We start from the raw sequence: 16,804 nt of genomic DNA, 5'->3' as shown, positions 1-16,804 counted from the left end.
TTTTGTTTGGGTATTTTCCAGCACTTTGTCCTCCAGACTGCTGGTCTGTTCTGCATCATCTAATTTGTTGTGGATTCCCTTTAGTGTAATTTTCCTTTCAATTATTTTATTCTTCAGTTCTTACTGGTTCTTTTTTATACCTTCTTTCTCTTTTTGGAAGTTCTCATTGTGTTCATTCTTTCTTCTCTAGAGTTTGGTATGCATTTTTTAAACATTACTTTGAACTTTTAATCTCTTAGACTGCTTATCTCTGTTTCATTTAATTCTTTTCTGGTGTTTTTGTCTTGTTCTTTCATTTCTAACATATTCTTGTATGCTCTCATTTTGTCTAAGTCTCTGTGTTTGTTTCTACATATATATGAGATAGATAAGTTATATCTCCAAGTCTTGAAATAATGACCTTATATTGAAGGTGTCCTGTGAGGCATGGTGGTGCAGTATCCCTGGTCACCAGATCCTGGTGCTCCAGGGATATCACTTGTATGGGTTCCATGTGCTCTCCTTTTGTTGTTGGGATGCAATTGTTATGGGTGTGCTGGTGGGTGGAATTGGTCTCCAGGCCAACTGGTTGCAAGGTACGTCTGTGATGCTGTGGCTATGTTGACAGGTGGGACTGGTACCTGATCCAGCTGTCCCCAATGCCCGGCAACTACCATTGTGGGTATGTTCATGCACAGGGCAGGCTCTTAACAAGGCTGTGTGCGATGCCTAGATGTGACTCTTGTGGGCATGCTTGTGGACAAGACTGGCTCTTGGCCTGACTGGTTAAGAGGCCTGGCTACTGGCCACAAATGCTGTGGGTGCATTGATGTGTGGGAAAATCCTCTGGTGTGGATAGGGGTGCTGATTGGCTACTACTACTACTGACACACTGGTGTGTGGAGGCTGACATCCAGAGTGGGTGCCACTTTGGAGGGTTACCAGTACCGATGAAGGACACTTTCTGGGTGTGGTGGTATGGGAACTGCTTTGGGTAGGCATTGGTGCCAGCTTAGGCTGCCTGCCAATTGTGGTAGGGTGAAAGCTGCTTTGGAAAGGTGATAGATAGGTGGGCAGGTTGGGCAGAGAAGGACCTCAGGGGAACTCCAGGACAGGGTGAATTGTGTTAACAAGTTTAATGGACAGTGTCAGAAGTGGTGCATGCAAGCACTGGGTTGGGGAAAGTTCCAACATAGCCCTGCCCCTCTGGCACTTGCCCTAAAATTAGTTAGCATATCTCCATATATGACTTGCATTGGTATTTGGAGCATGAGAGTTTGTGTACAAGCACTTTAAGTGCAGGGTCTCTGTTTCATTCAGCTCTCCCAAATGTAACTCCTGATAGTCTTTAAAGCGGATGTTGTGGGGCTCTTCTTCCTCATACAGGTTCCCCAAGGTGGGAGGCCCAAAGTAATACTCAAACCCTTTGCTGCTTAAGAGGAACTTCCACAATTTTGATACTCCCCTTGTTTTGAGTCACCACACTGAGGATGTGGGTCCCAACTAGACCATATATCTGCCCTTCCAGTTTTTCTTTATATTCATTCTCTTATAAAACCTGTTCTGCTAGCTCTCAGTTCATTCTTAGTGATGATTGTTTTATGTATCATTGTATCCATGTAAAGAGGTGAACTCAGGATCTTGCTATTCTGTCAATTTATCCCTTCTTATGCACACATTTTTTAAGTGTGTTATATTTTCCTAATCCATCTTTGGTAAACATGTAGATGTATCATAGTAAATTATTTAATTACTGGGCATCTTATTTAGCATACTTCTTTTTTTTAAACTTCCAACTAACTTTGCTAACTAATGAAGACATAAAACAACATCACTGTAGAAATATTTACAATAATATCACAATGAGTTTTTAACCATTTTCTATAATGTTAGACATTTCAAATTTCTTTCATTAATTATTTAAAAGCTTTGAGTCTATGAGACATTCAAAGTTGAAATCTTTTATTCACAGTTGATTTCAGAAGTTACAAACTCAAAACCCTAAAGCTACAGGAAAATGAAGGTATGTACTTGTAAAGGAGTGAAACAGGCTATATGTAACATCCTATAGAGATTCGTAGAGCCTGGTAAACCAGAGTATGTCTGTTTGATGGTGGAATCTCCTACTCAGCTCCAGTCCACATTTGTCACGTGGGGATGAAGATCTGATGTTTCCAGATCTTTTTATTTTCCATGACAACAATCTAATCTTGGATTTTTATGTAAAACCCTTAATTTTAAAATGTTGGCAAATAATGCAAAAACAGGATAATAGTGTGTAGGTCAAACAAATATATTTGTGATAAGATTTGGCCCATGAGGTCCTCATTTTCAAAGTTATCTCTAGAGAAAGTGGTTAGGCACACCAAGTTGATCTTTGGCATCTCTTGCTGCTTCCTCGCATTGGAATGCAATATGGAACTCGAAGTCTTCTGTAGGATGTAAGAATAGATAAAAGAACATAGTACTGAAATTTAGATGGCCTGAGTTTAAATACTATTTCTCTTTTTAACTCATTATTGACTCTTGGTTGTTTAGGGATTTAGGATATACTTCTATAAAATGAGACCATTGTATTAAATACTCACTGTTTTTGTTTTCAGCTCTAAATTTTTTGATTCTCAACTTCTTTAAAATCAAAATGTATCTGTACTCTTTTCCCTTTATCAGACTATATATAACTATAAGGTAATGGATTCCACTGGTAAACTCAGTCTGGATAATGTTTAAACTTCCCAAATAGCATAGTGTCTTAGTTTAATGAAAAAACATGATTCTTTTAGGATTGGTGGTTGTTTCAGGGATTTCTATCACAGGAAATGTTTCTTGTTCAGATATTCTTATAAGTACTTATCAATATACATTACATTTTTGCTCTGTTTCATGAAATTTTGCAGGTTTACAAAGAAAAAAGTAATATGCCACTAAAATATGTTTTTAACCAGTTAGTATAGATAGTAAATCCTTGGAGATTTGGTCCTGCAACTTGCAATTTTAACAGTCATTTGACCATACATAATAGGTTCTCGATAAATGTTTATCAAGCTGATTTTCTATAAGTCACCTCCAAATTAGACCATACAAATTATTGAAGCTTCTATTTATTTGTCACAGTTATCCACCTACGATACAAACAATTGTGACATGCTGTATCTATCAACTGTATCTATCACAGTGGGAGCACAAACAATTATCTTTAATGCTAATCTATTGATTTATTTTTAAGCTTCTCTTTCCTCCAGTCTAAAGAAATATAGTTGTTTTCACTCTATGAACAATATTTCATTTTTATCATATTTTTTGCATTCTAGAGTACATACTCTTTCCAGAAGCAGCTACAATTAGCTCTTTTCCAATTTTTCTTTTATCTCACTTCTAGGCAGTCTAATACATGTATACATAATCATATGTAGTCCCTCATTTCTTTTTATTAATGTGAATGTGGTTTATTTCTTTTTTTATTTTTATCTTTACTTTTTAAATTATTTTATTGTTGTTCAATTACAGTTGTCTGCATATTTCCCCCACCATCTTTTTTTTCCCACATTTTTTATTGTTGTTCAAGTAGAGTTGTGTTGAGTCTTTATGTTCCTTGGTAGTATACTCAAGAACAGGAAACTGTGTGTAGGTAACACCTTTGTGACCCTACTAGAAAACTAAAGTGCCACAAAAGTCATGGCCTATATTTTCAAGAAAGCAGAGATGAACTTTTTCACCTGTTTCCAAAGATTTTTGTCACTGGGCCTGTGGCAGTTATTTAGCATCCTAAGTCCCAGGAGACAATTGAGAAATCCAGACTGACTTGCAGCATCAACACTTTTTGCCCTAGGTCCTTTTTACCTCCAGCGCCTTCCCAAGATAGTGGTGAGACTATGAAGCAGTTACAGCAACTCTTTTCTCTGGGACTTGACTGAGCACATGCATATGACACATTTCCTTTTTTGTTCCCTTTGTGGGGAAACACAACCATAGCTGGCATTTATTTAGGCATTTCTAAAGAGCCCTTGCAGTTTATCAAGTGGCAATTCAAATCATAAAACTCACTCAAAAACACTCAAAGGGAAAGAGGTCAGTGTTCAGAGGGAAGAAGATAAGGACTCTGCTTCCATCCAAGTGATCCATTTTATAGCTCTTTCTTTTGAGTATATATGCTAGTAAAAAGAAAGTCACTATGATTATTGGTTTTTCTGCTTTATATTAGAATAGTATGTATTTTGGTCTGATTTTTTTTACATATAAACACCTTGTTTGTTTGTTTTTGTTATCAAGCTGTCATTTATTGAACTCTTATTGAGTACGAAGCCTTATACTAAGTACATTAATCTTAATATCAACCTTTTGAGTGAGTTATTATTCTTCCCATTTTACAGATGAGTAAACTAAGGTTTGGAAGAGGTGAATGAGATGTTTCTCTTGCACTTAGTAAGAGGAAAAGCTAGAATTAAAAAAAAAATTATTGTTATTCAATTACAGTTGTCTGCATTTTCTCCCCATCCCTCCACCCCACCCCAGCCAAACCCACCTCCCTCCCCGACCTCCACCCTCCCCCTTGATTTTGTCCATGTGTCCTTTAGAGTAGTTCCTGTAATCCCCTCTTCCCACTGTCCCCTCCCCACTCCTCTCTGGCTATTGTTAGATTGCTCTTAACTTCAATGTCTCTGGTTATATTTTGTTTGGAAAAGCTAGAATTTAAATGTCTTTTTGTTTGACTCAGACCTATATTTTGTACCACTGCACATTACTGCCTCCCTGTGGTAAAGTTGACCATAACTCAATTACAGCAAACATGAAATAGACTAGTGAAACCTTCAATTTAAAGATAACTTCCCTTGAATCTGTATGGATTATGACTCTGAATGTACTTATTCTACAAATTATTATGAAACAGGATATCTATAAAAGCAACTTGTTGTGGAGAAATATTGATATGCTGAGTTTAAAAATAAAGACCAAAATATATTTTGATGATTCAATTATTGAAACCTTTTGGGGTACTCTGTTGTGTCCTAATCAAGGCAGAATTAAAGGGAAGGCCAAAGGTTCCCAGAGCGGTGGGAAAAGTACTATTAAATAAAAAAGATAATATTAGTTGTTCCACAGAAATTATTCATAGAAGCAGGACTATTCCTATGCCTGAGCAAAAGAGGAAGGGCTACATCTTGGTGTGTTTGCTTTGAAGGGACTAAATTTTTTTAAATGGAGCCGTTTCTACTATTTGCCAAAGTGCCACAGAGATACCACTCTCTTCCAGGAGGCATGGAACTTGAAGCCATGCTCATTCTTTATCCTAGTTGCAAGATTGTATCATTCAGAGTTACTCATCAAGAAATAACCTAGGGAGGAGATAGAAAACTTTCATTGTGTTTGAACATTATACACTGGAAACAGTTGGAAAGAAGAGCTAAACAAATTTAAGTTCTATCCCATTTGGACTGTGATCCAGGACACTGTGGTGGTAGAGAATTTGCCTGGAATGTTGATTGATTGTGATAAATATGATGGGCAGCACCTAAGGGTTGGAACCATGGGGTCCTTAGAAAGCAGATTTGGCTCTCGTTGACAATGTTGTACATTCAACAAGATGAAATGTCTTTGTGAAGGGGTTGTTTTTATCCTCATCTAGATATATTAGAAAGAGGAGGAGGAAAGTTACTGTATTTTTCGGACTATAAGACACACTTTTTACCCCCAAATTTGGAAGGGAAAGGGGGGTGCGTGTTATAGTCTGAATGTAGCTTACCTGGCTCGCTACAGGATTTCTGCTTTAAAGGATGTTATTAAATATTTTACTACATTTTTTGCTTCAAAAAATTTTTTCCTATTTTCTTCCTTTAAAACCTAGGTGCGTCTTATGGTCCAAAAATACAGTAACTTTATTATTTCAGATATATTTTTGTTCAGGTGATGATAAACAACAGACTTCTTGTTTGTGTTTCTGATGAGAGTGTGACAGGGCCAATCTGCTTTTTTTGGGGGGGAGGGAACTACTCTTCAGAGACATCAAAAGACAGCTCAGTGAGATGTAAACATAGTGGAGACAGTCAAAGAGTAGGTCGGAAGGAGGGGCATCAAAAAGAGCTATACTGCGAAACAGCTTCCCCACACTACATCCTCTGCTGTTGTTCTCCTGTTGCAGAACTTGATGGTCAGTAAATGGGATCAGGGTTGAGAAGGGAAATATTAAATGATGTGGATCCTGGCCAGCAGGATCCTGTATTGTGGTGGCAATGGACAAATACACATGGACTACAGAAATCCTGTGGAGAGAAAGGGATGGCATGGCTACTCTCTAAGTGAGAGAGGGCAAGAGGGCCAGAGAGAATCCAAGAGAGAGCCGACTGCAGCCTGGACAGGCTTTTGTTGCTTTTCTGGGCACATTACATTGAGGATGGTTCTCATTTACTATGCACAGGTTCACTGTAGGTGATTACCTTTTACAGACAACCATGGACAGAATGCTGCTAATTACTTCAAAGAGAAGGATGTTACAGCTCAAGGGGGAAAGTGGTTGAACTGGTTACACTCCATGCTTGGGAGGTTTAGCACAGACTTTAGGAAGTTAAAGATACTCAGTAAACATTTGTTGCCTCAATTCAGGGTGAGGGAGTTTTAGCAAGAGCAAGTCTCATAGCAGCCTAGGTACAATACAGGCCTGATTCCCCATGAGAGAACCTATCCATGGGCTTGGGTCCTGCCTGCCAAACCTCGCACCCGCTGGCTTTTCCAAGTGGGAGCTGGGCTACATTTCCCATGCGTGGAACAGTTCCCTATAATTAAAGTCAATGCAAGGGAATATTTTACTTTTAAAGTGGATGGAGAGAAAGAACAGCGGCTGCTTAAGCACAAAACTATCTGTACAAGTGTTATAGTAGTGTATAGGTCTCTTAAAATAAGACATTATCAATTATTACAATATTCACCCATACTGAAAGTAAAATGCCAAATATCACTTTGCTCCAAACCTGTTTCTGTATATTTTTTTATTGTTGTTCAATTACAGATGTCCCAATTTTTCCTCTTTGCTTCCCCCTGGCCTGCCTCCACTCTGTCAATCAGCCCTTACCCTGGTGTTCATTACTATGGGTCCTTTATTCATGTTCCTTGACTACACCACCCCTCTTCTTTTCCTTGTTTTCCCTCTCCCCTCTCCTGTCTAGTCACTTGCAGTTTGTTCCTTATTTCCATGTCTCTGATTCTATCTTGCTTGTTTGTTTATTTTGTTCATTAGATTCCATTCATAGGTGAGATCATATGCCATTTATCTTTTATCACCTGGATTATTTCACTTAGTGTAATGATCTCCAGTTCCAGCCATGTTGTTGTGAAGGGTAGGGGTTCCTTCTTTCTTTCTGCTGCGTAGAATTCCATTGTGTAGATGTAACACAGTTTTTGATCCACTCAATTACTGATGGGCACTTAGGCTGTTTCCAGCACTTGGTTATTGTAAATAACGCTGCTATGAACATTATGGTGCATGGGTCCTTTTGAATTGGTGATTCAGGGTTCTTAGAGTATAATCCCAGCAGTAGAATCTCTGGAACAAAAGGCAGGTCCATCTTTAGGGATTTTTTTAGGAAATGCCATACTGTTTTCCACAGTCCCAGCACCAGTCTGCATTCCCAACAACAGTGAACTAGGGTTCCCTATTTTCCACAACCTTGCCAGCACTTGCCATTTGTTGATTTGTTAATGATGGCCATTCTGACTGCTGTGAGGTGGTATCTCATTATGGGCTTGTTTGTTTTTTTTAATTTCTATTGTTATTCAATAACAGTTGTCTGCATTTTCTCCCCATCCCTCCACCCCACCCCAGCTGAACCCACCTCCCTCCCCCTTGATTGTCCATGTATCCTTTATAGTAGTTCCTGAAACCCCTCTCCCCACTGTCCATTCCCCACTCCCCTCTGGCTATTGTTAGATTGTTCTTTTTTTTTTTTACTTGCATAACTTTTTTTAAATTTTAATTTTTTATTGTTATTCAATTACAGTTGTGTGCCTTTTCTCCCCATCTCTCCACCCCACCCCAGCTGAATCCCCCTCCCTCCCCCACCTCCACTCTACCCCTTGATTTTGTCCATGTGTCCTTTATAGTAGTTCCTGTAATCCCCTCTCCTCACTGTCCCCTCCCCCCTCCCCCCCGACCATTGTTAGATTGTTCTTAACTTCAATGTCTCTGGTTATATTTTGTTTGCTTTTTTCTTCTGTTGATTATGTTCCAGTTAAAGGTGAGATCATATGGTATTTGTCCCTCACTGCCTGGTTTATTTCACTTATCATAATGCTCTCCAGTTCCATCCATGGTTTTGCAAAGGGTATGATCTCATTCTTCCTCTCTGCTGCGTACAATTCCATTGTGTAAATATACCATAGTTTTTTGATCCACTCATTTGCTGATGGACTCTTAGGTTGCTTCCAGTACTTGGCTATTGTAAATTGTGCTGCTATGAACTCATTATGGTTTTAAGTTGTATCTCTCTGATGGCCAGTGATGTTGAGCATCCTTAAATAGGTCTATGGACCATCTGTATGTCCTCCTTGCAGAAGTGTGTATTGAAGTCCTTTGCCCATTTTTAATTGGAATATTTGTCTTCCTGGTGTTGAGTCATATAAGTTCTTTATATATTTTGGAGATCAAACCCCTTTTGGAGGTATCATTGGCAAATATATTTTCCCATGTGGTTGATTCCCTTTTCATTTTGCTGATGTTTTCTTTATCCATGCAGAAGCTTTTTAATTTGATGTAAATCCATTTGTTTATTCTTTCCTTTATATTCCTTGCCCCAGGATACATATAGGTGAAGATATTGCTGCGTGGGTATCTGACATTTTACTGCCTATGTTTTCCTCTTTTCCTCTAGGACTTCTATGGTGTCGTGACTTATATTTAAGTTTTTTCCCATCTTCAGTTAATTTTTCTGTATGGTGTAAATTGGTGGACTTTCTTTTTTTTTTTTTTTGCATGTAGCTGTCCACATCTCCCAAAATCATTTGTTGAAGAGACTATTTTAACTCCATTGTATGCTGCTGCCTTTTGTCAAATATTAAGTGACCACAGAGACTTGGGTTTATTTCTGGGCATTCTAATCTCTTCCATTGGTGTATGTGTCTGTTACTATGCCAGGACCATACTGTTTTGATTACAGTGGCCTTGTAATATAGTTTGATGTCAGGTATTGTGATCTCTCCTACTTTGTTCTTCTTTCTCAAAATTGTTGAGGCTATTCAGGGTCATTTATGATTCTATATACATTTTTGAAATATTTGTTCTATATGTATGAAATATGTCAGTGGCATTTCGATAAAAATTGTATTGAATCTATAGACTGCTTTAGGTAGTATGGACATTTTAATGATGTTAATTCTTCCAATCCATGGACATGTTGTGGTCATGTTAAAGTCAATGCAATGTTATATGCTTCCATTTATTTGGGTCTTTCTTAATTTCTTCCTTCAGTGTTGTATAGTTTTCTAAGTAAAGGTCTTTTACCTCCTTGGTTAGGCTTATTTCTAGGTACTTTATTTTTCTGGTTGCCACAGCAAATGGGATTTTTCCTAGTTCCTGTTTCTGATATTTCATTGTTGGTGTACAAAAATGTCTTTGATTTCTGAATATTGATTTTGTATTCCACTGTTATGCCATACTCATTTATTAGGATGAGTAGTTTTTTGCAAATATCCCTTTTAAGAGCTAAAAAGTTCAAGGCATTTCTCCCCATTTTCTTTTGTAGTGGCCATCATGTCAAAGCTTTTGAATTCTCTATTGCTTAAAAGCACACAATTCTGAAATAAAATTACTGTACTAAAAAATGCACAATGTAAACATAGGTTAAACCACTTTAATGTGTTTTAGCTTGAAATGATAAGAAATGGCTATTCTTTGATATTTTCATATGTAGTTCAGAAAATTGTGATCAATACAACCTTTTCTCAATAGGGGGTATTCAAATGTCTATAAACAATTGTATGGATATGAATGACTCAATAAATGCCAGGTTGTGTCAGACCTTAATATAAAAATGGAAGCAATTTCCTAATAACAATTTCTGGTTTACAAGGAGAGACTGGGCTATTTTAAAGTAGAAATGCATGGATAACAAAGGGTAGCATTTGAGTGGCATTTTTAATAGCTTTTCATTTTTATTAAAAATGCAAGCAGAAATGAGGACATTCACATAGAAGCAGGTAAGTACATGGATTATCTCTCTATATATTTATCAGCTGCTGCTTTGTGCCCAGAAATGCACTTACTGGTCACTCGACTGCATTAAATGATAGCCTAAGTGGAGAGAAATATGTGGAGCAAAAAGAGGACAGGAACATGATTATACCAGTGGTAACCCCATGTAACTGCTAAGGAAAGAAGCAATGTATTAGTGGAAAGGGCACTGCTCTGGTGCCTGGGTGCATGCCCTTGTGTTCTCTGTCTGGTTCTGAACTGGTGAACTGGTTACTTTGAACAAAACCTTAGCAAAGAATTTAGTTATTTTTATTATTTTTCTAATTTTCTTTTAAAAGAGATGACTACAAAACAGAAAGAAATCAACTTTTTTAGAAACATAGCTTCAAGGGAATGGAGTCCCAAAGACCCTGATTTGTCATCCTGTACAATCTCACTTCTGTATAGAAACCTTTTCTATGACATTCTTGATATATGGTCATTAGTCATTTGCTTGAACAATGAGGAAAGGACTTGCAATCTAAAAGTCAAACAGATCCATTTATAAAAATACTCTGATTGTTAGAAAACTGTCCTGATATTGAGCCCAAAGTTACAACCCCTCTGCTTATTTTTGTACTATCACATTTTTCAAATATGTGTGAATGTATAAACAGAAATGAAGGATGTTATGTTAATCTTTTCAGTTAATCACCTCAGCTTACCAAAGTCATTTGAAATCATGATTCTATTATATAACATAACAACTATGCATTTCAGTTGTATATTATCGGCAAATTTAATACCGTTTCCCTTATGTCATCATTGAAGTTGCCTATAGAAATTTGACAATTTGACTGACATGAACAAGGACAGAGCCACATGACACATCACCAGAGAGAGCATCCTCCTGTTTGCTCTGTATTCTTGAGAGAAACCCATGAGACTAAATGTCTGCCTCTACAGTTTGCAAAAATACTCAATGCATCTTATCTTTTGTAACTCATTGAACCAGGAACAGGCTCTATAGGCAATGGTAATTATCTGCAGCAGCATTCTCAACCCAGGCACTTGTGAGCCATATGCAGTTTGCTTAGCTCTCACATTGATAAGAAATGAATTAATTGTCCACATATCAGGCCTGTTATCATCAAGGAGACTAGTAGAGTCTAAATTGACTTTGTTCAAGAACTCTGTCTAAATGGGGCAATCCATATTCAACTGTGACTAACTCAATCTTAACATTTATCTCGAGGCATTTTCTGTGTGTGAAATGGAGTGAGACATAGGTGGAGTTAAGGGCAAAGAAAGATAAATAGTAGGGAAAAAAGAAAGTTGATATAGAAGAGAGATATTTAATCATGAATTTGGTAAAGTCACTAGTGTAGGAAGCAAGAAATACTTTTCAGGATTGGCAAAATGACACAGTGTCTGTCACCAGAGCTACTACTTGTTCACAAGAGCTGTTTATGTAATCTAAGTGATGAGGTATTTTTTCCAGCTATCCAAAGGTTCTATGATATCGCTTGTGTGTGTGTTTACTTTTGAATCAATACTTTGAGTAAACACTTATCAACTGAGATGTCCTGATAATTCTAAACTTTATAACCTGAAAGGGACCAATTAATGCACTGCATTTTATTTAATGACATATGAATAGTGAAAAATAATATGACTGTATATTTTATTAGGAAGTTTATACTCATTTTTTAATTCTCAAAACAGTCCTGAAAGGCCCAGATCATTCCTCTTCTCACAGATGAAGAAACTGAGGCTCAGTGGTTAAGTAACTTGCTCAATAAAGATTACACAAAATTAAGTGGGCCCTGAACTCAGATCAGTGACTACAAAGTCTACATACCTGTGCTCTGTGTGTGTGTATGTACATATGTATATTTTTCAGGTTGTAATTTAGACAACACTCGTTGGAAATGCAACATACAGAAAATTTTATAGAACATAATAAATCATCCATCATTGCAATATTCATATTGCCTTTTTCAAACAAACTTTATAAGCTTATTGATTATATTATAACTATTTTATTAATAACTTTTTATAATGAAAAGTTTTTCATTTCAGTGAGATGAATTGTATCATTTTTGGTTGTATTTAATTCATTAACCTTCAGGAAATCCTTACTCATACAGATCTCATGCAAAGATTGACCTTTATTTTCTTTTAATATGTTTATAGTTTTAAAATATTTAAAATGTTAATCCAAATATAATTTAATTTGTTGCATAATTTGGATCTAGCCTCTAAATTGATTTTTGCAAAATTAACTGATTTTTACAGCATTTTTTGTTACTTTTTAATAATGTCTTCCTGAATTTCCATGATTCCTAGTGAGCAATATCACCTTTCCTTTTTTAGCATTATTACTTGTCAATGGAAATTGATTTTCATTGAGCATCTTCTATGTGCTAGAATAAAGTGCTAGATACTTTAATGTTATTTAACTTAATCAGTACTGCAACCTTTAAGACAGGCCTTATTATCACCCATGTACAGATAAAGAAGTTGAAAAGAAGAAGAGTTTATTAGCATCCCCAGAATCACACAACTAGTAAGCTCCATTTTCAATATTCAAATTTTCATTTTCCAATGCCTGAGTGCTTTATACTATTTTATGCTTTCATCCCATTAGTATCATGGGAAACTGTTAAACACTGGTGAAACAAAATTTCACTCTTCCAAATAGTTTTTTTTTAGTAGATCAATGATATGATGGCATTAATAACCTCATTATTATCTTCTTATCTTTAGCAACAACAAAAAGTAAAGTTAGCTTTCTGAAAAACAGTGATCCATTGTGTAAATGTACCATAACTTTTTGATCCACTCATTTGCTGGTGGGCACTTAGGTTGCTTCCAGTAGTAACAATAGCCACAGGGGAGTGGGGAGGGGATAGTGGGAAGAGGGGTCTATAGGAGCTACTATGAAGGACACAAGGACAAAATCAAGGGGGAGGGTAGAGGTGGGGGAGGGAGGTGGGACTGGCTGGGGTGGGGTGGAGGGAAGGGGAGAAAATGCAGACAATTGTAACTGAATAAAAATAAATTAATTAATTAAAAAAAAAAAAAAAAAAAAAACAGTGATCCCAGGATGGTTTGTAGCAGTTACAACTTTAGTAAATCATTGTAGTTACACAGTCTTCAGTATTTGGAGGATTATTAAGACTCAGTTAAAAGTTATTGGATAATTACCTTCTTTTCTTTTAATGACCAGGTAGTATTCTATTGTGTAAATGCCCCATAGTTGTTTTATCCACTCATCTACTGATGGACACTTGGGCTGCTTCCACATCTTGACAATTGTAAATAATGCTGCAGTGAACAAGGGGTGCATATGTTCTTTCAAATTAGTGTTTTAGTTTTCTTTGGATATATTTGCAATGTTGGGATTGCTGGATCAAAAAGCAGATCCATTTTTAATATTTTAAGTTATCTCCATACTGCTTTCTACAGTGGTTGCATCAAAAATTTTACCTTTTGTGACAGCATGGATGGGTCTGGAGAACATTATGCTAAGTGAAATAAGCCAGTCATGAAAAGACAAATACCATGTAATTCACTTATATGTGTAATCTAATGGATAAACTGAACTAACAAACAAAATAGATACAAGACACACATCTAGAAAGCAGAATGACAGCCATTGGGTGGGGGGAGGTTAGGTGGTGGAGGGATCAAGCAAAAAGGAAAAAGGACTCGTGGACATGGACAACAGTATGGTGATTCCTGGGGATAGGGAGACTTAAGAGGACTAAATGGTAATGGAAAAATACAATTCAATTTTTTTAAAATAGAAAAAATAAAAAACACAGTTAAAGGTTCAAGTAAAAAATAATTATTGGATAAGCCCTGATGGGTGTGGCTCATTTGTTTGGGCCTCATCTTGTGAAGTGAAAAGTTGCCAGTTTGATTCTCAGTCAGGGCACATTCCTGGGTTGCGAGTTCGATCCCCAGTGTGGGTGCAAACAAGGGACAACTGATCGGTGTTTTTCTCTTACATTGATATTTGTCTCCCTCCCTTTCTCTCTCCCTTCCACTGTCTCTAAAAAGTAAGTGAATACAAATCTTTTAAATAAGTTACTGGATAAGCAGATGAAATGTCCCAATACTATTTTGAGCTTAAAGGTGTGGAGGGATGTGATTGTTTTATTTCATTGGTTTTAGCTGGTCAAAAAAGAAAGTTTCCTCATACTCACATATGGTGTTCTGAAAATCAAAGCATCTTCAACAGTGCTCTCACAAGCTCATTCTTTGTCATGGACACATGTTGGTTTGCAACCTTGAGAGCTCCCTGGGAGAAATCTAAAACTGGTCCCCATTCATGGAGGACAGGGAGAGACCAAAGAAAGAAACAGAGCACTCCAGATTGGTAGGTGGAAGTTTTAATAATCAAGAGAACTTATATACTAGGCTTTTCTTGGGCAGCTGCAAGACAATGTAATTGCTGCACCTGCCTGCCAGAATCTGAAAGTTTATATAGATGCCTTCACTGGGTTCAGTCATGTATACACTCCAGGTGGTCTCAACAACATCTTCTTCTCTCAAGGTAGTGTCCTCAAAGAAGCCTATTCTAGTGTGGAAACAGTGGGCAGAACATACAGTGGGCCAGTGGAGGGAGTATGGAGCCTCCAGTTGCCTGGGTCCAGCTCATGGTCCAGCTCCCAGGTCAACTGTGGTACCTTCCTCTTGATGAATTTGTCTAAGACACAATCCCTTCCAAGTAAGAAGAAGAAAAGGATATTGCTTCTGCTCCTTTTGTAAGTTTGTAGTAAATTTTAGCCAACTGGCTCATTAAATACATCTTATCAGTCTATATTGCTAAGAGAAAAGTCAATGGAAAATTGAAGGGACATAAAAAGCATTACATAATGATGTCTTCAAAGTAATCTAAAAAAATTATTACTATAAAAATAAAGTATTTCCAAGAAATTCAATAAAAATCACATCTTGACTAAGCAAATACTTTCTTGACCAGAAGTCAATCCAATGTTATAGTCAAACTTTTATTAAAAGTAAAATCAATAGATACACACTTAAAAGGTGACCTAAAATACTCACTGAAATGAACATAAGGCAGATAAAGTAAATCAGTGCAGAAGTGTAACAGAGCTGGTTGAATAATTATTTCACATACTTTCTACTTGTTGCCCCATATAGGGTTGATCAGAGTAGTCAAAAATCCATCATCACTTGTGAACATAATCAGTTAGTCCATTGTCTGTGCTATATTTCAGGGAACAAAATTATATAAAATGTGGTGAACCTGAAGGAAATCATGCTAAGTGAAAGAAGTCAGCCAGAGAAGGACAAATACTGCATGATTCCACTTACATGAGGTACCTAAGACTGTTAAAAGTTGGAGAAGCAGAGGATAGAATGGTGGTTGCCAGCAACTGTGGGAGGGGAAATGGGGAATAGTTCAATTGGTATAAAGTTTCAATTATAGAAGATCAATTAGTTCCACAGATTTGCTCTGTAGCATATTTACTATAGTCAACAATACTGTATTATGCACTTAAATTTTTGTTAAGAGGGGAAATCTCATGTCTTCTTACCACAAAAAAAGGGATACAAGGAGACTTTTGGAGTAATGAATATGTCTATTACCATCATAGTGGTGATGCTTTCATGGCTGTATGTTTATGTTCAAACTCATCGAATTGTACACTTCATCTATAGTATTTTTGCATATAATTTTACCTTAATAAATTGTTTATAAATGTGTTTGTTTTTCTGTGACAGAACTCAAAATCTGTTTGAATAAAGACTGCATATACATGAAGAGATGACTTGTAATGCAAGGGACCATATACTGTGGGCCAACAAGTATAACAGATAATAAATGCTATGGGTTTACAGGAACAATTATAAAGGACATATGGACAAGAAGGGGGTTGGGAATTGGGGAGGGAGGTGAGGAGGGCTGGGGTGCTGGGGCGGGGTAGGGGGAAAAGGCAGAAAACTGTACTCGAACAACAATAAAAAATAAAATAAATATAAAAACAACAGCATTAGCAATAAGAATACTCCAAAGGTTTATACTTTTATTTAAATATCATAGAAAAGCCTAAAAAAAAAAGAAAGAATAATTAAAGTAGTCAACTATGTTCTGGGAGCACTTAGTAGAGAAGAAAGTAGGATTTACATGGAAATAATACTAAGGAATATTTGCTGCATTTTTAAATGCAGTTGCTTTGGTATTTATATTTATATGCCTTTTTAATTTAATTTTTATTGCATTTTTGCAATTATCATTTACTCCTCTTACACCCTCTCCCTCTCAAAATCAGTACACTGTTGTCCATGACCATGAGTTTTGTTTTCATTTTTTAAAAGTTTAACATGTGTACAGTTGTGCTATCACTTTTATTTTTTAAATTTTTATTGAGATATAATTCAAAAGACTTTAAATATATTATTTTAAAGTGTACAATAAGTGGTTTTTAGTATGGTCACACAGTTGTGCAATAATCACTAGTATTTATATCTAAAATATTTCATCATTTCCTAGAAGAAAAAAAATGCTACTCAATAGCAGTGACTTCTCATTTTCCTTCCCCCCAGTCTGTGGAAACTTACCTGCTTTTTGTTTCTATGGATCTACCTATTCACATGTTGTCTTTTGTAACTGGTTTCTTTCATAATGTTTTC

This window comes from Desmodus rotundus, chromosome X, assembly GCF_022682495.2.
Source record: "Desmodus rotundus isolate HL8 chromosome X, HLdesRot8A.1, whole genome shotgun sequence".
In the NCBI taxonomy this organism is placed as follows: Eukaryota; Metazoa; Chordata; class Mammalia; order Chiroptera; family Phyllostomidae; genus Desmodus; species Desmodus rotundus.
Note: the sequence above shows the minus strand (reverse complement) of the source record.